General features: G+C 38.7%; 1 long non-coding RNA gene across 1 annotated transcript; it reads left to right on the forward strand.

Annotated features, from left to right (window-relative positions):
- The first annotated feature begins 870 nt into the window (after positions 1-870).
- LOC145158956 (uncharacterized) lies at positions 871-21,436 on the forward strand. The gene is made up of 3 exons (XR_013737377.1): positions 871-933; positions 1,185-1,242; positions 20,776-21,436. It is a non-coding gene; the product is annotated as an uncharacterized LOC145158956 (long non-coding RNA).
- The last annotated feature ends 3,547 nt before the right edge of the window (positions 21,437-24,983 follow it).

Consider the following 24,983-nt stretch of genomic DNA (forward strand, 5'->3'; position numbering starts at 1 on the left):
ATTTAATAGTCTAGGTTAACGTTTGTAACACCTTTTGAAATAATAAAAAAATGTATTATTTGAGTATTATGTGTTTTATGCTTAATTATTACGATTTAATAAATTAAGGATAAAAATAAACGTTAAAAATAAAAATATTATTTAGGATAAATAATTTTAACGAAAGTTATAATGAACTTAGAATTACAAATTATATGTTATAAGATGTATTTGGTCTAAGTACACTAAAGGGTGAACCCAAATAGTGAAACGATATTTTGTGTTACACCCGTTTTACGACATTAGTTACTAATATTCAAATTAAAAATCAGCTGTAAAATATTATCTCTTATGTAATTGAAATATTTCGTATTTAGTTATTATACTGATACAAATTTTATAAACTTATATTTTATAAGTTATAACTTACTGCGTCAATAAGTTATAAGATTTTAATATATTAAATAAAATATATGTTTAATATTGATTATATTAATCAAATAGTACATGTAAAGTTTTAGTTTAAATGAATTAATACATTATAGATATGTATTTTTTTTTTTTTAAAAAACGTATATATAAATTTGATTTATAAAGTAAACATATATTCAAAAGAAATAAGTTACATATATGGATTTATAAGGTGACTCTATTGCCACATGAGACCAACGTATGCATATGTGTGCATAACAAGGATAATAATTAATAATACAAACGTGTATATGTTTTATTGGGTTAAATATGATATGGATCAATTTGCATAACACATATTATATGAAGATATATCCACTTTTGTTTGGCCACTAAGTCATGTATTTTTTTTGACACGTACCTTGCATGGAGGCCTATAAATACATTGGTCCTCTTAATAAAAATAAGTACTCTCCAAAGTATCTCTAAGTTATAGTCTGAAGATATATTCTCCGGAATACTCATATTATAAAAGCTTTTGAGGTAATTTTTTTTATATTAGTTTGGTTATTGGTATTTATATTTTATCTATTTATAATCACAAATTTAAGATGTTAGAATGTAAATGTATTATAACTTATGTTTATTCAATTGATAACTATTTTTATAAGACCAAAAGGTTTATAAAAAAAATAATAATTAACGAGACGTTATTATATAACTAAGTTATTAGTTATATTGTAGCCTATATTTATTTTGATTGGTAATGTTAGACATAATTTTTAACTGTTTAGATTGAGGAAAAAACATTTGGAACTACTTATAAATTGAGAGATACATCTGCTGTATCAGGTGAGTGCATAGTTACTTTCATCTTACACATAGATATGAAGTATTTTATATAAATTACGTGCTACGTGTGCATATTATCTGTATACTTGCTATCTATGCTGGATGAACGATTTTATATTCGTTTTAAATGATTTAAACTGTATATGTATTTTATATCTACAAAATGTGATGGGTAAAACATGGGTAGATTTAATAGTTGTTGTGTGACAAAATAAAATAATGAGAGACCTCGTTATAGATGTTATTGATGATCCAGTCATCTAGCGGAGTATAGATGACGACCACGGACTATTCTAGACAGTCCAGTGGAACGCTAGCAGGCTCGCAACCTGTAGGTGTTTATTTGAACTGTGTGTTTATTTTAACTGTGTGTTTACCAATAGTACTCCATCCCCCACATGGTTGCCTTATTTGACATGAATTGCTGAGGAACCCCAGAAGCATGTGTTGTCGCCCCGATGAAAGTCCTTTGACTAGGTCCCTTGAGTTAGATGTTTTTGATGGGTTTTCAGCATTCTAACACTCCTATGGTGTACATGCAACCCTAGAAACCTTGGATCTATTTTTGACTAAGATACATGCAAATAATTATTTTTCCAAGGTTCTTATCCTAACTAGCATGGCATGGGGTACTTGAATCAAATAAAACTAGTAGAATTACTTACCTTGTAGTAGTAGTTGATTGCTTGGAGTTTGAGAGCCTAGCACCAATAATGTGGATGCCTCAAATGGAAGTCACAAATCACCACAAACTTGGAAACTTTAGAGAATAGTCACAAACTTCTTGAAATCGGCCCTCTTAGTTTACACACATCAACTCGTGCAATTTCAAGAACCAAAGCCTCCTTTATATAGTGTGGTGGATTAGGGTTACATCCATGTAAACCCTAATACCCATGTCTTTTCATTTCCATGAGATCCATGGGTTAAAGCTCCATGGAGTATCCATGGACTTTCCATGCAAGCCTAGCCCATTCCAAATAAGCATTAGCCCACACTATATAAATACAAGAGCCCATATTTAATTAGTCATACTTTTGATCTCTAAATTAATTCTAAATTAATTATAGATCAACACTAATTAAATAATATGATTTTATATTAATATATTAGAACTTATAATATATTAATAAATCATAACTTATACTATTCTCAAAAGATTATCCATAAATTGTTCGGGTGAAGTGCAACCCAAATGGACCATGCCGGGTCGGGTCAAGTACATACCAAATATAGTTATGGACTTAGACACTATCTTCAACAGTCTCCCACTTGGATAAGTCTAATAACTATAGTTGCAAGTATGACTTCAGGAACCGATCAGCAATCGTAGCTCTTAAAACTCTGTTGAACTATGAAGCGTCATTTTAGATAAGTGATCATATAATCCTCTGGTCTAGATATCAGTCGGAAAAATACATGGAACATGGTCTTGCTTATTGTCCAGCATTTGTTTCCCGATTTCCGATTTGTTTGACATAGAAATTAACTGAACACATCAATTTAGTTCTGACCGGGCCCGGTACATAGGTCAAAACAAAATCATCGAGGGGCCCAGATATCGCTTCTAATCCTAGAAGGAACAGATAAACTTCGACTCATATGTTTGCTCTACTACTTGTTGAATTATACACAAAAGCACGGTTTATAACATCGAGTTACCAATGCGTTTTCGTGCAATCAATACATAACCAACTCATAGGCAACAAATCATATCTCTAGGTTTGAAGACTTATATGATATTACCGTCTCACGATCACTCGAGATAAATTCCATGAAGTGATACAAGTGAGCGTGGGTTGAATCCAATACTCAGAACTTATGAGCACTCATGAGTGATGTAGCCCCGCTTTGTCTAACATCTTAGACCTCTACAAGCGAACCCATGACAGTCTTGATTCATATCTACTTCCAACATATGACCGACTGTGGAGAGTTTGAATAATATGATATAAACCATAACATAATTATTCTGGAAGTCAAAACATGCAAAAAGAAATAATAGTAAACAATTGAGAAGAGATAGCAACACTTTACTCATAAATAACAGCTTTTATTTATCATCAAATGTCAATTACGTTTTACAAATTTCAAGATTATCTAACTACTAAAACTAATATCATCCTTCAGCCCTATGCTCCGAGCATGCTGGAGATGCTTAGCCCGAGTCAGTCCCTTCGTGAGGGGATCTACTGGGTTCTCATCCGATGATACCCTCTTTGCCACGAGGATTCCTTCTTCTATTCGATGTCTGATGAAGTGATATTTTCTGTCAATGTGTCTGGATCTCCCATGATCTCTTGGTTCCTTGGCTAAGGCAACCGCACTATTGCTGTCACAGAAAATCTCCATTGGCTCCTTTAAAGCTGGTACAACTCCAAGGTCTCCGATGAAGTTCTTTAGCCATATAGCCTCCTTTGCTGCCTCGCATGCTGCTATATACTCTGATTCACAAGTGGAATCAGCCACTGTCTCCTGCTTGGAACTTTTTCAAGTAATTGACCCTCCGTTTAGAGTAAAGACCCAGCCCGACTGAGAGCGGAAATTATCCCTGTCAGTCTGAAAGCTAGCATCACTATACCCTACAATTCTCAAGTCCTCACTGCCACCGAGGGTAAGGACCCAGTCCTTAGTCCTCCGTAGGTACTTGAGGATATTCTTTACCGCAGTCCAGTGTGCCTTGCCAGGGTTCCCCTGATACCTGCTAACCATGCTCAAAGCAAAGGCTACATCAGGTCGAGTACACGTCATAGCATACATGATCGATCCTATAGCTGAAGCATAAGGTATTCGACTCATTTCTGCTATCTCAGCCTCAGTACTAGGACTTTGTGTCTTACTCAATCTGGCGTTACTCTGGATGGGTAACTCTCCTTTCTTGGAGTTATGCATGTTGAACCTTTTCAACACTTTGTCCACATAGGTGCTTTGACTAAGTCCAATTAGTCTTTTACTCCTGTTTCTCAAAATCCTTATCCCTAGGATATAGGCAGCTTCTCCAAGGTCCTTCATAGCGAAACACTTCCCAAGCCAGGACTTTACTTCTTGCAGGGTTGGGATGTCATTTCCTATGAGTAGTATGTCATCCACATACAGTACCAAAAAGCTGACTATACTCCCATTAGCCTTGATATAGACACAAGATTCATCTTCACTCCTTGAAAAGCCAAATTCTTTGACTTTCTCATCAAAGCAAAGATTCCATCTGCGAGGTGCCTGTTTTAATCCATAAATGGATTTCTCGAGCTTACACACTCTACTGGGGTACTCTGTACTGACAAAACCCTCTGGCTGAACCATGTAAACATCTTCAGCCAACTTTCTATTAAGGAAAACGGTTTTGACATCCATTTGCCATATTTCATAATCATGAAATGCAGCAATGGCTAACAGAACCCTAATAGACTTAATCTTGGCCACTGGTGAAAAGGTCTCATCATAATCAACTCCCGGAGTTTGAGAATAACCCTTTGCAACCAGTCGTGCCTTATAAGTGTGTACATTACCATCCATGTCGGTTTTCTTCTTGAAGATCCATTTGCACCCAACTATCTTACGATCAGGTACATTGTCAACCAAGTTCCAAACTTGATTGTCATACATGGACTGTATCTCGCTATCCATAGCCTCTTTCCATTTAGAAGCCTCAGGGCCTGCCATGGCTTCCGTGTAGCTGTTAGGCTCATCCAGATTTACCAGTGTGTTATCACTGATAAGTGTCTCACCTTCTGCAGTAATATGAAAACCATAATAATGCTCAGGTGCATTCCTAACTCTGGTGGAACGCCTCAGAGGTATAGATTCTTCAGTCAGCTCAACAGGAGTTTCCTCCTCAGGTTGAGGGCTAGGGTTTGAGGTTCCTTCACCACTTGACTCTTGAATTTCCTCAAGGTCAATTTGCCTCCCACTGTCTCCTTGGCTCATGAATTCTCTCTCTCGAAAGAATCCTCTTCTTGCTACAAATACCACATTATCAATGGGTCTGTAGAAGATGTAACCAAAGGATTTCTGTGGGTAGCCGATGAAAATACACCTTTCGCTTCGGGGTTCGAGCTTATCGTGAGTCTCGCGTCTCACGAAAGCCTCGCAACCCCAAATCTTGATGTGGTCTAGATTGGGAACTTTTCCAGTCCACACCTCGTGAGGTGTTTTGGCAACCTTCTTTGTAGGGACTAGATTAAGGATATGGGCGGCAGTCTCTAAGGCATACCCCCAAAATGAGATTGGTAGCGAAGCTCGACTCATCATGGAATGAACCATGTCCAACAAGGTCCGATTGCGCCTCTCAGCTACACCATTCAACTGTGGTGTCCTAGGAGGTGTCAATTGTGAGACAATCCCACATTCCTTAAGATAGTCAAGGAACTCAGTACTAAGATACTCACCACCACGATCGGATCGAAGCATCTTAATGTTCCTGCCCAACTGATTCTCCACTTCTTGCTTAAACTCTTTGAATTTCTCAAAGGTTTCTGACTTATGCTTGATTTGGTAGACATATCCATATCTACTAAAATCATCAGTAAAAGTCACATAGAACCGATTAGCATCTCTTGTGGCGGTTCTGAAGGGTCCACACACATCCGTGTGTATGAGGTCCAACAAACCTTCACCCCTAGCACAAGTGCCAGTAAAAGGTGACTTTATCATTTTACCAAGCAAACAAGATTCACAATTATCATCTGACTTTAGGTCAAATGACTCCAAGACTCCATCCTTTTGGAGTTGGCCTATGCGTTTCTTGCTTACATGTCCAAGACGACAATGCCATAAGGATGCTTTATCTAAGCTAGTGGAAGAGTTAATACACAATACATTATTTCCTAGATTATCTACAACAGATACAGTTTCATACACGCCATCACAAGGTAATGCTTTAAAATAAAGAGCATTATTAAAGAAAGCATCAATACTACCATTATTATTATCAAAATAAAAGGTAAAAGCTTGTTTATACAATGCATGAAAGGAAATAACATTTCTTGCCATTTCTGGCGAATAATAACATTTATTCAAATCTAATGTAAACCCACTATTTAGCACTAAGGAATAAACTCCTATCTTGGTGACAGGTGAAGCTTTCCTGTTTCCCATGATCAAGTTTATCTTTCCCTGCTCCACATTCTCACTTATTTTTAGTCCCTGCAAATCACAACATATGTGAATACCACAACCTGTATCAAGGACCCAAGACTTAGAATGAGGTGAGTTATTAGACAATATAGTTTATATACCTGCATGGTTGGGTTTTACTTTCCCATCCTTCAAATCTTGCTGGTACTTTGGGCAGTTTCGCTTCCAGTGCGACTTTTCATGGCAATAGAAGCATTCAGCCTCATTAGGGTTAGCAGAAGGAGTGACAAAACCTTTCTTGGTTTTGCTTGAAGAAGAGCCTTCAAGGGTCTTACCCTTGGTACCCTTAGAAGGGTTCTTTCTCTTCTAACCTTTGCCATGCCCGATTGCCAAGACATTGGCCGCAGTTGGAGTAGGAGTAGGAGTAGTAACAACCGACTTACCCTTTAGACCACTTTCGTCGGTCTTCAAGAGTCCTTGAAGTTTGCTGAGGGTGACTTCTTCCTTGTTCATGTGATATGTCATGCGGAATTGATCATAACACGATGGCAAGGAGTGCAAAATGATGTCTATTGCTAACTCCTCAGGGAAGTTCACATTCAGCTTCAGTAAACGGTCCACATACCTTTGCATTTTCTGTATGTGGCCCGTGATGGGTTCACCATCCTTCATTCGGGTTGTTATCATGGAGGAGATTACTTCATATCGCTCTTGACGAGCACTTTGATGGTAGCGGTCCATCAAGTCCTGGTGCATCTCAAAAGGATACTAGTCCTCATAGGACTTTTGGAGCTCGGCTTTCATGGTGGCCATCATGATGCATGCCACTTTTGTAGCATCTGTTTCATGTACCTCATATTCAGCAAGCTCTTCAGGAGTAGCAGTTGGCTCGGGTACCTTCAGCTCCTTGTCGAGAACATATTCTCTGTTCTCATACCGAGTGACCATCCTGATGTTTCTGATCCAATCTGTAAAGTTGGACCCATCAAAGATGACTCTCCCACAAAGATTCATGAGAGAGAAGGAGCTAGTAGGGTTTGAGCCAAAAGCATTGTTATTGGAAGACATCTGAAAAGAAGAGGGAATAGATTAGATTAGATATAGAGATAGTCCTTAACAAAACACCCAAATGTAATATTAAGGCTAGGACCCAACACAATATTTTATAACTTAGAAGAGGGATGTCGTAATCTAAGCTATAAGATATTTGAAGGTAGGTGAATGACGATTCACCAATTTCCACCATGAAAAACGAAATATTTAATTAGGTTTTAATTGGTTTAAAAACTCCTAGATTCTTTGAGATTCATTGAACTTTCTTCAATGGCATGTTTCAATCTCGAGTGTGCCCTTCAAGTTTTGTGACTGGGATGCCGAGGATCACAAAACAAGGTGTGAAGTAACCATGCAAATTACTTGGTACCCTTAATGTATTACCCCTCAATCAATGTGTCGGTTAACCACACACGCTCCATCAATACTATGATAAACATTAAGTCACCCTTTACCTACCTTGTTAAGTTCAAGTTAGTGTGCCGGTTAACCACACACGCTCTACTAACGACTTAAACAAAGTGTAAAGTGTAATTTCATGGATTAGCACCTTATTCACATTTTCCTAAAATAACTAAGATTGGGAATTCAATAAAGTTTAGTTACTTTAGTATTATCATTATACTTTTAATGAGAATTTATAAGTCCTTGTCCTACCCGTTCGGCTAACGACCCTCCACCGATCAAGGAAGCGGTGGGTGAGAGTGGACACCCATTAAGTTGCCATTTTATAGGCAACAACCTTATACCCCCCTTATAGACCGGCTTCGTGAATGAGGCGTACTAGCGGTAAGACGACTTGATCTTATACATATATAAATATTATTAAACTTATAATATTGTAAAGTATAAGGGTTGAATTTTAACTTTTAAAAATCTAGGGGTTGAAACTAAAGTTTTTAATATGACTTTACATGTTCCAAAACTTGAGGGCAAGTTTTGTAAACTTTCAAAACTTTTCATTTCTCATAACTTATGAGTTAATGGTTATTAAAAATGAAGACTCTTCATTTTTTTTGTAACCTATGTGTTCTTTTAATGGTTATTTATAAATGTGACTTTTGGTTATCCATAACTTAAGAACTAGTTATGGACTCCATTAAAACACATAAAGATCAAGAATTAATCTAATCAGTTATTAGCACATAATTTCTATGATCTTCTAAACTCATATGTTTATGAATGTTCATATCAAAAATTTCAAGAATCGTAAGTAGATATACAAAACTTGAAATTTTGATACGAGCTTTTGAACAAAACTTCGATTTTCAAGTTTTTTTTTTTTTTGCATCAAGTATCAATTAAACAAACCTGGCTCTGATACCACTGATGGGTTTTCAGCATTCTAACACTCCTATGGTGTACATGCAACCCTAGAAACCTTGGATCTATGTTTGACTAAGATACATGCAAATAGTTATTTTTCCAAGGTTCTTATCCTAACTAGCATGGCATGGGGTACTTGAATCAAATAAAACTAGTAGAATTACTTACCTTGTAGTAGTAGTTGATTGCTTGGAGTTTGAGAGCCTAGCACCAATAATGTGGATGCCTCAAATGGAAGTCACAAATCACCACATACTTGGAAACTTGAGAGAATAGTCACAAACTTCTTGAAATCGGCCCTCTTAGTTTACACACATCAACTCGTGCAATTTCAAGAACCAAAGCCTCCTTTATATAGTGTGGTGGATTAGGGTTACATTCATGTAAACCCTAATACCCATGTCTTTTCATTTCCATGAGATCCATGGGTTAAAGCTCCATGGAGTATCCATGGACTTTCCATGCAAGCCTAGCCCATTCCAAATAAGCATTAGCCCACACTATATAAATACAAGAGCCCATATTTAATTAGTCATACTTTTGATCTCTAAATTAATTCTAAATTAATTATAGATCAACACTAATTAAATAATATGATTTTATATTAATATATTAGAACTTATAATATATTAATAAATCATAACTTATACTATTCTCAAAAGATTATCCGTAAATTGTTCGGGTGAAGTGCAACCCAAATGGACCATGCCGGGTCGGGTCAAATACATACCAAATATAGTTATGGACTTAGACACTATCTCCAACAGTTTTAGGGACGTAAAGTGAGGATAACGGGAATGGGTAATAAGGTTTGTTTGGTTTGATAAAGTTAATAAACTTATTTATTGTGGGTTGAAAACCCTATGTGCTCACCAGGCTCCCAAGCCTGACCCACTCAGTTTCTTGTATTACAGGTAGTGGCGCATGAGCATAGATGTTTGGATGAGAGATAAGGGATTATAGGCCTGTAAATACGAAATAATGTAGTAAGGCATATGTTGTACTGTTTATGCTTTTGATCTGTATCGAACATGACATCCCGAGTCTTTTAATGAAATACATTTCTTTGGAAATGCTTTTGATAAATCTTTATCATATTTTGTTTTGGGACAAATTCCGCAACACTTTTATTTAAAATGTTACTCTGATTTTTAAACAAGCATAAACAAAATCGGTCTTTTCTGGCCGTGAAAATTGGGGATGTCACAGGGCGAGATGCAAAAGCTAGAGCAGGAGCTTTGGAATCTGAAGATGAAGGATTCCGATGTCGCTGGCTTACACTGTTAGGTTCAGTGACCTGTCTCTTCTATGCCTCGGGATGGTCACCCCGGAGAGCAAGAAGGTTGAAAGATACATATGGGGATTGACACCCCCAACTCAAGGGAACGTCTTACCTGCCAAACCACTCACCTTTGATAGTGCCAAGCATCTGGAACAGATGTTGGTGGATCACAGGGATCGCCACAACCTTGTAACGATCATCCCTGAGCAACCTAAAGAGAGTGGCAGCAAGAAAGAGTTCTGGAACAAGCGGAAAGGCCAACCTTCACAGGAGTTCTCCAAGAAACAACAAATAGTGCTAGTCCATGTTGCTACCATTCCTGCTGCTATTCCCACTACTCAAGCACCTCCAAGCTGTTACGCTGGAACCCTCCCAAGGTCCGACAAATGCAATTTTCACCACCACGGGCCTTGCCGCGAGATGCAATGTGCCAGCTGCAACAAGAAGGGGCATATTGCCAGTTTCTGCAAGACACTGACACAACCTAATGTCCAGACCCCTGGAGCTGGAGTGGGTCAGGCTTGCTATGGGTGTGGTGAAACAGGGCACTACAAGAGAGACTGCCCGAAGGCAAGAAATGCTGGCAACACAGGAAGAGTGCTTGCCATGGGTCAGGAGGAGGCTGTAGCGGATCCCACCGTAATCACAGGTACGTTCCTCCTCGATAACTCTTATGTATGCATTCTCTTTGATAGTGGTGCGGAGAGGAGTTTCGTTAGCCATAAATTCAAACACTTAATCAAACACAAACCACAAACACTAAACGAAACATTCACTGTCGAGATGGCTAACGGGAAGAAAGAGAGCACTAACGACATATTCATAGGATGTACCCTCACTCTAAACGACCACTCTTTCTCCATTGACCTTATGTCGGTCTCCATAAAAAGATTTGACATCATTATCGGTATGGATTGGCTAAGTCCTAACTGTGCCGATATTTTGTGCTACGAAAAATCCATTCGCCTTAATCTGCCAAATGACGAAGCCCTCGTTATCTATGGAGACAAACTCAGTTTAAACCTTCGTATCATATCTTGCATCAAAGCCCAATAATATCTGCGAAAGGAGTGTCACACATTCCTAGCTCATGTAGTTAACAAAAAACAAGAAGTTAAAGACCTCGAGAGCATCCCCGAAGTCTGTAACTTTCCTGATATCTTCCCTCAAGATCTTCCAGGAGTTCCTCCTGAACGCCAAGTCGAGTATCGAATCGAATTGATCCCTGGAGCTACCCCCGTAGCCAAATCCCCATATCGTCTTACACCCGCAGAGATGTAGGAATTATCCCGCCAGCTAAACGAACTGCTCAATAAGGGATTCATTAGACCAAGCTTCTCCCCCTGGGGAGCACCGGTCCTGTTCGTTAAGAAGAAGGATGGATCTTTCTGAATGTGCATAGACTATCGCGAACTGAACAAGCTCACTATTAAAAACCGATATCCTCTCCCGCGTATAGATGACCTCTTCGATCAACTCCAAGGATCCAACTACTTTTTAAAGATAGACCTGAGATCGGGGTATCACCAGTTACGAGTTCATGAGAACGATGTTCCAAAAACAGCATTCCGAACTCGTTATAGTCACTACGAGTTTGTAGTAATGCCCTTTGGTCTAACCAATGCACCTACAGTATTCATGGATCTAATGAATCGGGTGTGCCGACCCTTCTTAGACAGATTCGTGATAGTATTCATAGATGATATACTTATATATTCACGAAGCGAGGAAGACCATAGCCAGCACCTGAGACAAGTCTTAGAAACTTTATAGGGCGGAAAACCTTGATGTTAAATTCTCACAGTGCAAGTTTTTGATTAGGAAGGTAAATTTCCTTGGTCACGTGGTCAGCGAAGAAGGCATACATGTGGACCCTTCCAAAATTAAGGCAATCGAGAATTGGTCAACACCGAGAACGCCCACAGAAATCCATCAATTCTTGGGTCTTGTTGGCTATTATCGCAGATTTATAAAGAATTTCTCTAGAATCGCTAAGCCGCTTACTACCCTGTGCAGCGCACCTATCTTGTCTCTTCCAGAAGGGACAGAAGACTTCGTAGTCTACTGCGATGCATCCAATCAGGGGCTAGGCTGTGTGCTTATGCAGCGAGAAAACACTATTGCTTATGCCTCGACACATCTTAAGACACACGAAATCAACTACACTACTCACGATCTTGAGTTGGGAGCAGTGGTCTTTGCACTAAAAATCTGGAACATTACCTTTATGGTACCAAGTGCACTATCTTCAACGACCACAAAATCCTTCAACACATCTTTGATCCGAAAGAACTTAACATGAGACAACGACGATGGTTGGAGTTACTCAATGATTACGAATGTGAAATTCGCTATCATCTCGGTAAAGCCAATGTAGTAGCGGACGCCCTTAGTCGAAAGGAGTACTCAGGTCTTAGGGTGAAGGCACTAACCATGACAATCCATTCGCATATGTCCATACAAATCAAGGAGGCTCAGCTAGAAGCCTTAAAGACAGATAATGTGGCGGATGAAGCCCTAAGAGGAATGGAGAAGAACTTGGAAATCGGGGGTGACGGAGTTCGTTACTTCATGAATCGAATCTAGACACCGAAGTTTGATGGCTACAGAGACGTTGTCATGAATGAAGCCCATAAGACTCGATATTCCGTTCATCCAGGTTCAGATAAGATGTATCTGGATCTCAAGAAACTCTATTGGTGGCCAAACATAAAAGCATAGATTGCTACCTATGTGGGCAAGTGCCTAACTTGCGCCAAAGTCAAGGTAGAGTATCAAAAGCCCTCAAGATTACTTCAACAACCAGAGATACCTAAGTAGAAGTGGGAACGAATTACTATGGATTTCATAACCAAGTTGCCCAAGACATCGGGTGGTCATGATACCATTTGGGTAATCGTCGACAGATTGACCAAGTCCGCCCACTTCCTACCAATCAAATAAACAGAAAATATGTAGAAACTAACCAAAACATACATCTGAGAGATTGTACCACTGCATGGTGTGCCCATATCTATTATTTTGGATAGAGATAGTAGATTCACCTCACGATTCTAGCAGTCGCTTCAGAAGGCTCTTGGAACTAGGCTGGATATAAGCACAGCCTACCATCCTCAAACTGACGGGAAGAGTGATAGAACCATACAAACACTAGAAGACATGCTGAGAGCTTGTGTGATTGACTTTGGTAAAACATGGGATACCCATTTACCACTAGTCGAGTTTTCATACAATAATAGCTACCACTCTAGCATCAAGGCTGTCCCATTTTGAAGCCCTCTATGGCCGCAAGTGCAGATCCCCTCTGTGCTGGGTTGAGGTGGGTGACACGCAGCTAGCTAAATGGAAAGTCCCTGACAGCACTCTCACTGGCCCAAAAATCATTCGAGAAACCACAGAAAAGATCGTACAAATCCAAGAACGACTAAAAGCCTCTAGAGATAGACAAAAGATCTATGTAGATAAGAGACGAAAACCCTTGGAATTTCAGGTTGGTGACCACGTTCTATTGAAGGTCTCTCCCTGGAAGGGCATGATACGCTTCGTAAAGCGTGGAAAGCTAAATCCAAGATACATCGGGCCATTCGAGACCCTTGATAGGATCAGCCCAGTAGCTTACAAACTCTGTCTACCACAAGAACTTAGCAACATACATTTCGTCTTCCACGTGTCAAATCTAAAGAAGTGACTATCCGATGAGACTCTTGTGATTCCACTCGATGAAATCGAGATAAACGAGATCCTTAACTTTGTGGAAGAACCAATAGAAATCATGGATAGGGAAGTCAAACGAACGAAACAAAGTTGCATACAAATAGTGAAGGTTCGCTGGAATGCCAATCAGGGACCTGAATTCACTTGGGAGCGAGAGGATCAAATGAAACAAAAGTATCCACATCTTTTCCCTAGTCCATAGTCTACTCTCTATAGAAAGAATTTCGGGACGAAATTCCCTCTAACGGGAGGATAATGTAACAACCTATTACTTTCCAGGTCAACAAAAGTCAAATCCGATTAATAAAATTTCCAGTTTTATTTATTTCGTAAGTCCATGAGGGTTAGAAAATAATTTAAATTATATAAATAATGTTTATATAAGTTTTGGGAATCAAAAACACTCGAAAATCAATATCTTTCTCGTCGGAACCGAAAACCCTCGCACCAAAACCATTTTTGGCCGAAAACTCTCGGACAACAAACCATTTTCGGCCGAGAACCCATTTCCGGCCGAAAACCCAACAAGTATATGTATGTATCCTCGAAAACTTAATCATTTCTCACATTTTTCAATCGAAAATTCTCTCATTTTGCTCCCAAGGATCATCCAAGAACATTCAAACCTTCAAGTGAAAACGTCAAATCTTCATATTTTCACCAAGAACACCAAGAACATCCTTCAAATCTTCAAGTGACCGAAAACAGCCCAGGACCGCAAACTGTGTTCGGCCGAGAACCTTTTTCGGCCGAGAACCCCTTGGAACCAAAAACTCTTCAACACTTGTGCAATTCGCGGTAATTACCCTCAACACAAAACAAGTGTTTTCTAACACTTTCATTAATGGTTTCGCTAATTTTAATACAATTATGTGTTTAAATATTATTAGGATACCGTTAGTTCCGCGTACGTTAGCTCGAGGGTCATCTCTATAGTTCCGCTATCTAGCTACAAACACATACTAAAAGTGAGTTCATACCCCTACATTTTATTATTTTCAATGCTCTTAAGGGCTGGGGGGGAATACAAGTAAACACAAGGATTTCTGTGTTTTATACAAATGATTTCAAACAGCTTCAAAACCTTTGTAATTGATTCAAACAGAGAATTCACTACATTTTACAAAAATATTTATTTATTTTAACCCTTATTGTACCATGTCGAGCATAAGGGTGTTTTTCCTTCATACAACTAAATTGAAAAAGTTTTCAGTATAGTACAGAACATACAATTAAACTATAATTGGTATAGTTAAGAACACTACATTACTTTTACTGACTTCAATACGCAAAACAAGAACATTCATACAAACTATAATAGGTATAGTTTGGGGACACATTACACTATTTTACTAGATCAAGAACACTATTCAGAAACTAACATATAAACTATGGTAGATATACTTTATGAAACATTACACTATTTTCCAGATACAAGGAAACATTACTAAATAATTATTGAAGTATAATTATTTTACAGTACAACTACTTTACTACATGGTTATACATATATATTCAAGTACAAGGGAACACTACAACACTACATGTAAACTAGTTCATAAAGAGTTGTGAGGCACTACTTTATTGTACCCGTTAGGGTACAGGGCTAAATCCTTTACAATATAACCAGAGTCTCTTGGAGGGAGAGCGTGAAATTGTATATACATATATACGAGACTGACAATCCCGCACCTAAATTGTTAGCTACAGTTAGGCTGGCAGGCCTGGGGTGACAAATGTCATAACATTTCCGACGCTTGAAAAATGTCGTAGAGGTCACTAGTCATATCAAGCATGGTTATACGAAACTCACAACAATATAAACTAAAACATTTTTTTACGGGATTTCATTTCTTCAAACGGTTTTATTTTAAATAATAAAACTACACTACATTACAACTGGAGGATTCCATGGATTACAAACAAACGGTTTTATTTTAATTAATGAAACTACAGTACATTAATATACGTTACAACTGGTGGTATCTGGGGATTTATACACAGGTTTTTCATACAGTACACTATTATACATACAGCTGGTAGTATCCAGACATACATACAAAGGTTTTCATACAACGGTTTCATAACAAACACTACTCTGTTATACTATTACGGAATACAATAACAAACGTATATTTTGATCTTAAGGCCAAAGACTACTTTTCACTACTAAAGAAAATATTGGATTTTCTTGAGGAATACATACGAACATTTTTCAATGATCAAGGACAAGTTTTCATTACAAAAACATACTTATGAACTCAGCAACTTAAATGTTGATACACTTTCAAAACCACTTGTATTCTTAGGGAACCGGTGGACAGGTACACCCGTAGGTTTTGAGAAGACAGAGTTTTTAGTGTCGCGTCTTTTATACTTTTGTTATACATTTTTGATGTCATACATACTATGTATTGAACAGATGTAAATACTATATGCAATCAATGTAATGGTTGTGTTTGCTTTGATTACTATTATGCAATTGTAGTGATACTGTACATGACGTCCTCCGCCCCCGAACATTTCCACCGTTCCGGTTTGGGGGTGTGACAGTCCAATACTACCTTCTAGACTTATCCATATTTTCCTCAGCAATCCTCCCGAATCCTCTAAGTCACTTACTCCACCGGTATATTAAATGTCTGCTAAACAACAACACGATATCTATGGTAGCACCTCCTAGGATCCCCCTAGGTTCCCAACTTCACCGAACCGCCCTACTAAACTCACTGGAGCATATCATAGGCTTTCCTAGGTTCCCAACCTCACCCTGCCCTCAGCTATTGAAGGATTCCCATTAATGTCAACTAGCTACCTCATGAATATAGCCACATGAAACAGAGATCAGATACTCCTTCGAGTAATAGTCTCAACCCTAGAACGGTTGGACTCATACAAGAGTTGCGCAATAGGGTCAAGTTCATCACTCTGAGATTATCCAGCCTCTGCCACATTTGGCTTAGCGTATTCACTTAGTAGCTAGCTCACATTAATAAGAGGCCCACAAAGCACAAAACAAGCAGCATTCATGTAACGATAAATCTAACCAGCATACACTAGACAAGTCAGTCTATCAACACGTACAATCCGCAAGAAGGTAAAACCTGTCACTAATCACTTCCTAGGCTCTCCCTAGGGTACTGTCCAACCTGTGAAACTATCATCGGACATTCAGTCCTCGTACCACTACCCATGTTATCCACCTCTATTGGCGGCTGCCTTATGCATGAAAATTGTACACAAAATAGGAAACGAGCTAAACTAGCCATTCTAAGGCTATAAGATCCTGCCCGTATACAGATTTTAAAACTTACACTTAGTAGTTATCAGTACTAATAATCATTCTCATTCTAGCATGGCGTCTAGTATTTCTAAGGCTACAAGCATCACATATCAGGCAAATCTATTGTTCGCTACTCAGTACTAGTATGCAAACCTACCAGCTCATACAACATATAAAGGCATCTCCCCTAGCCCTAACTAGCATGCGATATTCAGATTCATAAATCAAATCATAATAGATAACATATGTGGGTATTCTGGGGAAAACTTACTTGAGCTCGGCTGATTGCATGCACCACACCCTTTCTTGTCTTAGAAAACTCTTTCCTTGAAAACATTTTTCTTTTGAAAAATTTACAGATCCTCAGTTTGAGTTCAGACACACTCAAAAGTATGTCTGAATCCCTCAAACCAAGGCTCAGATACCAACTTGTAACGACCAAAACATGACAGGTAAAATTTTCATTTTTAATATAGTCAAAACATAAATATCATTTAATCCAAACATCCAAAAAATCGTTAGATAAAAACATTTATCAGAGTTCATCCCAAACAGTCAATGCGGAAAACATGGGTGTGTGCACTGCCATCCAGTCGGGCCCTTCTTTTCCAAATCGATGATACCTGAAACCAAAACTGTAAACCGTAAGCACGAAGCTTAGTGAGTTCCCCAGAGCATACCCCACACAATCCACATAACCACGTAATAATATTAGCTATAAAAGCTACATAAACCATACCAATCACATAAACATATAAGGATGTCGTGGAAACCCTCCGAGGTCTTACTCCGGGTGCCATAGGAACCCCCTCATGGTCTTAGCCCACTTCCATGGGAACCCCCACATGGTCTTCACTAACTACCATACAAACATATGAGCTAAACATGCAAACATATGAGGATGTCCTGGAAACCCTCCAAGGTCTTGCACCGGGTGCCATAGGAACCCCCTCATGGTCTTAGCCCACTGCCATGGGAACCCCCATAAGGTCTTAGCCTGGAATGTTATAGGAACCCCCACATGGTCTTATATCCAACTGCCTCAGGAACCCCCCCGGGGTCTTCCATGCAAGTATAAAAAATACAACTAGCATAACAAATACCACACAATCAACTAGCATACCGCATATAACCAATTTCCATGGGAACCACTGCATGGGCTTCACATAAATACATAATGTATCGATAGCACATTCATAATAATCATCACAACTAAATAATTGGGCCGACCTTGGTGCCTTAGACCCATTAGTATGGTGAGGATACTCACCTCGAATGCAGAAGCTTCCTGAATGTCATCCTTAGCTGCTGCCCTGCCGACTTCCCGAGCTATCAATACCAATCCTACACCTAATTAATAAATTGGGCTCCATACTATAATCCCTAATCCATACATGGGGTAAAATAACCATTCTACCGTTGGTCCAGTATGATCCAAGACTGAGGCCCAAACCCAAGCAAAAGCCCAACACTATAATGTCCATAAATCCATCAATGGGCCTAATCTACGAAGGCCCAATACCAAAAAGGCCTAAAATACTAAATGGTCAACCCTACTCAACTCCTGGTCAAAGTCAACAGTCAACAGTCAATGTTGACCTCGACTCGTCGAGTGCATCCAGCAACTCATCGAGTCACCTGAGTAACTCGTCAACTCACTGAGTTATCTATGTAACTCGTCGAGATCCTTAATGTCCAGAAGACTGAAAACTCATGCAGACCAAAAATCTAATCCTTCATTGCACTCATCCGTAATCTCTAAAACGGGTAAACCCTACCCGAATCGTCGAAACGACTAAGGCACTCGACGAGTTCTATCAGTCCTTCTTGTGTTCAGTCCTTTCCAGTGGGATCCAAGGTCCCAAACTTCAGATCCAACCCCCTAGGGTTGAGATACCACATAAAGTTGCTAACGTTACATCAATGCAAGGCATCAAAGGCTAAAAACACTTAATAAAGGTTGTCAAGGGACTTAGAGCATGAAAGAGGGTCAAGACTTGATAAAATTGGCAACTTTAAGTCCCCAAAGGCCCTGAGATGTCCAGATCTAAAGCCATATCTTCATATCATGCTCAAAACCAAGAATGGTACCAAACTAGGCTAATAATGGCCATAAACTTTCATAGAAGGAGATCTAAGCAATGGAAGGTCAAGGTTTCAACTTTATACCTTAAAATGGTTGCCATACTGGAGGAAATCCCGGATCTACTGCCTTCCACTCAATCCAATCTCTTCAAGCTTCAAGTTCCATCCAAAATAGCACCAAGAATCACTTTCCAAGCTCACATACACACAAAATGGGAGATGAGACACGATTTAGGGTTTCTCTCGACAAAGGGGGTGATAAGGGAGCCTACAAGTGAGGCTTAATGCCTTTAAATAGGGCACAAACCCTGAAAATTAGGGTTTCCCTTTCCAGCTCCTACTCGTCGAGTTGGTGCCTTCCAACTCGTCGAGTAGGTTCTTCATCCTGCTTCCAAATGTGATCTCTACTTGACGAGTTAGAGCTCCCCAACTCGTCGAGTCCCAACCCAAAATTCAAGAAATGTTGAAAACTGACCAATACCTAAACCAAGCGTTACATTAGTACTTCTAAGTCTCATCCGAGCCTTACTTAATTAGTTTCTCACCACCTTTTTAAGATAGGTCATCATTTTTCTAGGGGTCTAGAGTAGATAGTTAGAGAGGTTATGTTTATCACACCTTACATTGAGGTGCTTGATGAACTTTGAGGTGGGTCCTCCAATTCATATTTTTGGGACCAAGTTTTTTCGGTAACACCCATTTTTGAATCATTCTCCATCCTTTTTAACAGATCTTGACACATTGTCAATGATCATTAGGTGTTCATGTTAGCCTTTATCTGTTACTCCATTTTCACTATTGGAGTCCTATGTTACATGGTGAAATTCCTTAGACCTTCCAAGAAGAAAGACAAGAAGAAAACACAGAAAAAAATGAAGAAATTGGAAAAGAAAAGACAATAAGAAACGATAAAAGAAGAAAAAGAGCAACACAAAAGAAGAACAAGAATCCAAGTTCACGACTTCTCTATCTATAAAAAAAAAGGAGATAAATAACAAGACAAAAGATCGAGCAGCAAGGAGATTGAAGACCAAATAACAGAAGTTCAAGATTGAATATTTAAGTTGTTAGGTTTAGATTTAGGTTAAGTAGATTTTTTGTTTTTTGTTTTTTTTTGTGAGAAAAGGTAATGAAGATGAGACGGTGGACTGTAAAGGACCGTACAAGGGAGAAGCCCCTGAAGCCGGATGTTTACCCGGAGGCCGTGCTACAAAACCCAATTTTGTTATTATACACTTTAGCCTGAAAAATTAAGGAATCATCATGTGTGAAAAGGCGCCTTTTCTTCATGCATTATGGTCTGTGGTGGTTATTTAAAGTGCCCGCATTGGTCGCATTCTCAGTTTCCATTATCTTGCACAACGCGACTACATCCAGACGTGATGTATTCGCCCTTCAAGTGGTTCGAGAATGTGGTTTATGGCTCTAAAGCAGGGAACATTTTGAAGATGCGTAGGGTCCATGCAAGACTGATTCTAACCATGTTGACTGATGTTGATCAAGTTCTATGGTATCTTTCTTTTTCCATTTTTATTTTAGTTCATCCTGAGCTCATTTTAGTCTAGTTCTAACTTGAGGACAAGTTAGGTTTAAGCTTGGGGTGATTTGATAGTTTATTTTATTTCCTTCGTTTTAAAAGTTTATTTTAGTATTTTCCGCTCTTTTTATTAGTATTGCATTGGATATTCTTTATTTTCTCTATCATGGATTGTGTTAGGTACTTTCTATTTTGCATGAGGTATTTTTCAAGGTTTTGGAGCTCGTTGCGGTTGTGGATTAGCTTGGAGACGGGCTTTGTGGGCTTTCGAGGCATTATTGGGCTTTCTGGATCCATTAAAGAAGAATTGGGCTTATGAAGATGGGTGTTGGATTCTTATTTTGGGCTTGGACTATCCACATTTGAAGCGTGAAGATGATTGGCCAAATTTAAATCATGTGAGGTGTGGAGGAGACAGAGAGAATACTGAGTAGTGGAGTGGTGTAGTGGAGAAAAAAGAGGCAATAACATTCCAACATCCTTTGCGAGGGTGGAGTCTCAGTCGCGCACCACTTGCGAGGGTACCCGCGCAACTGCACACTTTTGGGCATTTTGGTCATTTTGCTCGCCATTTACTTGGGGGGTTAGGTCTAGCAACACACACTTTGATTTTCCACCATTGGAGGCGATTTTGGGAGCTTGATACATATTCTTCTCATCTTTCAAAGTAATTGTTAGTTTCTTAATGCAAAAACACTGTTGTGATTGTTATTTTGTTGCCATGAGTGGCTAGTTTCTCTATTTTGGTTAACTTTGGCTAAAACCCTTGGATATTTGTGGGTTTTGAAGGATTCATGTTTAATTGTCATTTATCTTATGTTTATGATTCTAGTTCATTTCTTATGCTTGTTTAATACTTTGATCATGAGCTTGGTACTTGAATGAGCAATTGTTGGTTTATTTCTTTGGTTTAGCATTGGATCATTGAATTTACTTAGAACAAGGGCTTTATGATGGTAGAAATCATCTCTAGCTTATGAATCATGACTCCTTTATGGATATGTAAGCATTGACATCCTCTAGGAATTAGGGATTCCTTCATTCTTAAGGCTAATCAACTTTCCTTGGTTCAATTGCTTCAATTGGAACCTTGATTTTGATTAAGAAGGTGTGTTGTGGGCTTCCCCAACCTCCGTACTACCTATGAGGAATCTTGGCATATCGTGCTTCCTGATTGCTATAACCAATTTGGGATGAATGATAAGCTTCATATTGTTTCCTAATGATAAACACACAAATGTTCATTGTATTGAATTGACTTGGTTGAGCAATTCTCTCCAATATTTGAGCATCTCAACATCTTGCTTAATTTCAAGATTTATAGTTATTCAAGTCTTTTAGTTTTCAAGCAATCACAACACCCCCTTTTAGTTTAATTGTAATTAGTTAGTTTTATTACACTATTGCCATTAGATTGCATTGGTGATTGAATACCAACCATTTCCCCGAGGATCGATACCCCTTTTTACCATTATATTACGTTTTAGTTGCAAACAAATGGTGTAATTTGCTTGGTGGACTTGACATCCCACCACCATGGCACTAACTGTCACTATTTTTACATAAAACTGATGTTAACGGGTGAAGTATGATTTGCGATGCTGACTTTATTTTAGTAAACCATCATAGAAACAGTCCTGGAAAGTAGTTTATGATATTTAGTGTCGAGAAATATGAAAACCGACACCACCCTGTTTTCAAAATCCATCTCCAAAAGCAAGTTTTGTACTAGTGAGAGTTAAAAATATGTCGCCTTGTATAAAGGGCATCACATTAATTTAGGGAGTGGCATGCCTTCTGGATACGCATTTTCATATTTTGACATTCCAAAAGGTGAGGCGCGTGACACTAAGGTCGCAACATGTCTACTCGCTTTTTTGAACTTTTCAATTGTGTTTCACTTCTGGATTCCTTGGGCATGAACTCTATCTTAATGTATTTCATTCATGTATGGAACAATAGCAAAAAAGTTTCTAACAAGCGACATGGTATCAATAAAGAAGAAGGAAAAAAACAATAACATATAATCAAACATACTAAATTAATTGGAAACCCTTCCCAGAAAAGGAACCAAAAACTTGATGTGTTTTTTCAGCATTATTTTTAAAATTTTAAATTTGATTTTATTCAACTAGCTTTCATACACTATGCAGTGTATCTAATTGTGTAATAATATAGTTGTGGCAAGGAAATGTGTCGAACACTTGGAGAACAATAGTGAGTTAACACTAGAACTTTTGATTATATGATACACTAAATAAACGAAAGCAATAAAAGGGGGTTTCGATTATAAAACCCAAGTATATAACTCAATAACTAAGTTAATTGGATAAACTGAATGGAAATTGATCACTTCATGTATTTTGGTTCAGATTATATTACCTTTCAAAATCATGGTTAATTACTAAAATGCAATGGTTATTTATTCATTATTCACCTATTGTTAAATTGATTTTTGTATTTGGCCGGTACACAAATACTAATGATTCTAAGGACTTTTTAATTTCATCGCCACGCTACTAAATATCCCTAAATTCATTAGTCAGTTTGTATCATGCAAAATTTGATCTTTATTAATGCTAATAGTCATTAGAAGTAAATCATGCATATAGTGGTCATCTAATGTATGCATAAACAATATAGTTCATAACTTTATTATACTAACCATAGGTTTTTATCCAACACCAGTCACAATTTTATTTACTATAATAAAACAACTATGATTCAAGAATATATAATTAGATTTGTCTTTTAATCACATAGATGTAGAAATTCGTAATAAAGTAACGTTCTTAAACACATATGCATCTTCAATCAAACTTGACAAAGTAAATTAAATAAGAATAAATGTAACAACGTAATTTTTCAAAACAATTTTTCATTTTAAAACATACTTTCATTCACACTATAATCATAAAAACATAATGTATCCACTGTATCATAGCAAACATGTCCCAAGATCTCATATACATAAATCCCCTTCAGTGTGTACAGATCATGCCGGCGCCTTCCCGCGATCCTCGCTAGTACCTGAAACACATAACATAACAACTGTAAGCATAAATGCTTAGTGAGTTCCCCAAAATACCACATACCCCACATACGCCCTTCCAAGCCATAACTCTATAGGATCTTCCGATCCATGTGTCTCAGGGGACTTCCGTCCCAAATCCCGGTAGACCTTCCGGTCCTACCCCTATCGACCTTCTGGTCCGTAACCCCTTGACCTTCCGGTCCATACCATCTTGACCTTCCGGTCCAAATCATACATAACATACATAGCACATAACTGCATATAGCACATACATATCACATAACCGCATATAGCACATGCATCTCATAGCATACAAGACCTTCCGGTCACACATAGGTACCCTTCCAGGTACAATATAGTGAGAAGACTCACCTCAATGAAGTCGGATAAACTCTCGTGCTCAACGTCACGACTTAGCCTCCTCCTATTATTCAAATAACATTCTGATCAATATTCTCTCATGATCTCATCTCTATAACTGGGTAGAAGGCCATTCTACCCTTCCTTGAACTCTCCTGAATCAGTCCTGACCAGAACCCTAAAGTCAACAAAAGTCAACGGTCAACTTTGACCCGACTCGCCGAGTGCACTAGGGTGACTCGGCGAGTACACGCCTGCCCTCTTCGCCCCTGGTCCTCTCTTGACTCACTGAGTCAACCCTATGCTCCACTGGTCGTCACAGATCGCGAGTCGCGGGGCAACCCGACTCAACTCGTCGAGACCTCTCATGGACTCGGCGAGTACATTCCATGCTCACACTCAAACGACCTTCTGAGGTCAGATCTGTTCCTCTAATCCATAGATATGGCCTTCCCAACCACTATAATCACGTAAAGGTCTGACCTTTACACTCATGCATTGACCAAAAAGCTTCTTTGGGTGAAATAACCCCTAAAATGGCAACCTAGGGCCATATCTCTAATGGAGTAGCAAAAAGCAATGTGAATAGGACTCTCTGGACCTCTTAGGGTCCAGATCTATAAAGAACTACACCTTGGGACCTCACATACTTCGAATCCAAGCCAAAGAAAGCACAAGAGAACCCTAGATTCAAATAGAATACCAAATACACGAGTTTGAGCACAGATTAGTACCTCTAATAGCCTCCTCTGATGAAATGGATGATAGATCTGAGCACCTCATCCTTCCTTGTTTGTCCTCCTTCCTTCTTTCTTGCAAAATCACACTTAGAATGATGAAATATCCCTCCTCTTGCACTACAAGCCTTCTCTCTGCTCTCTAGGGTTTCTCAGGGGTCTGATAGCCGCAAATGGTGGCTATAAAGGTCCTTAAATAAGGCCCAAGCCCCGAGAATTAGGGTTTCATTAAACAGCGTGGACTCGTCGAGTCCACG

Source organism: Lactuca virosa, chromosome 2, assembly GCF_052849685.1.
Source record: "Lactuca virosa cultivar CGN04683 chromosome 2, Lactuca_virosa_CGN04683_v6, whole genome shotgun sequence".
Lineage (NCBI taxonomy): Eukaryota > Viridiplantae > Streptophyta > Magnoliopsida > Asterales > Asteraceae > Lactuca > Lactuca virosa.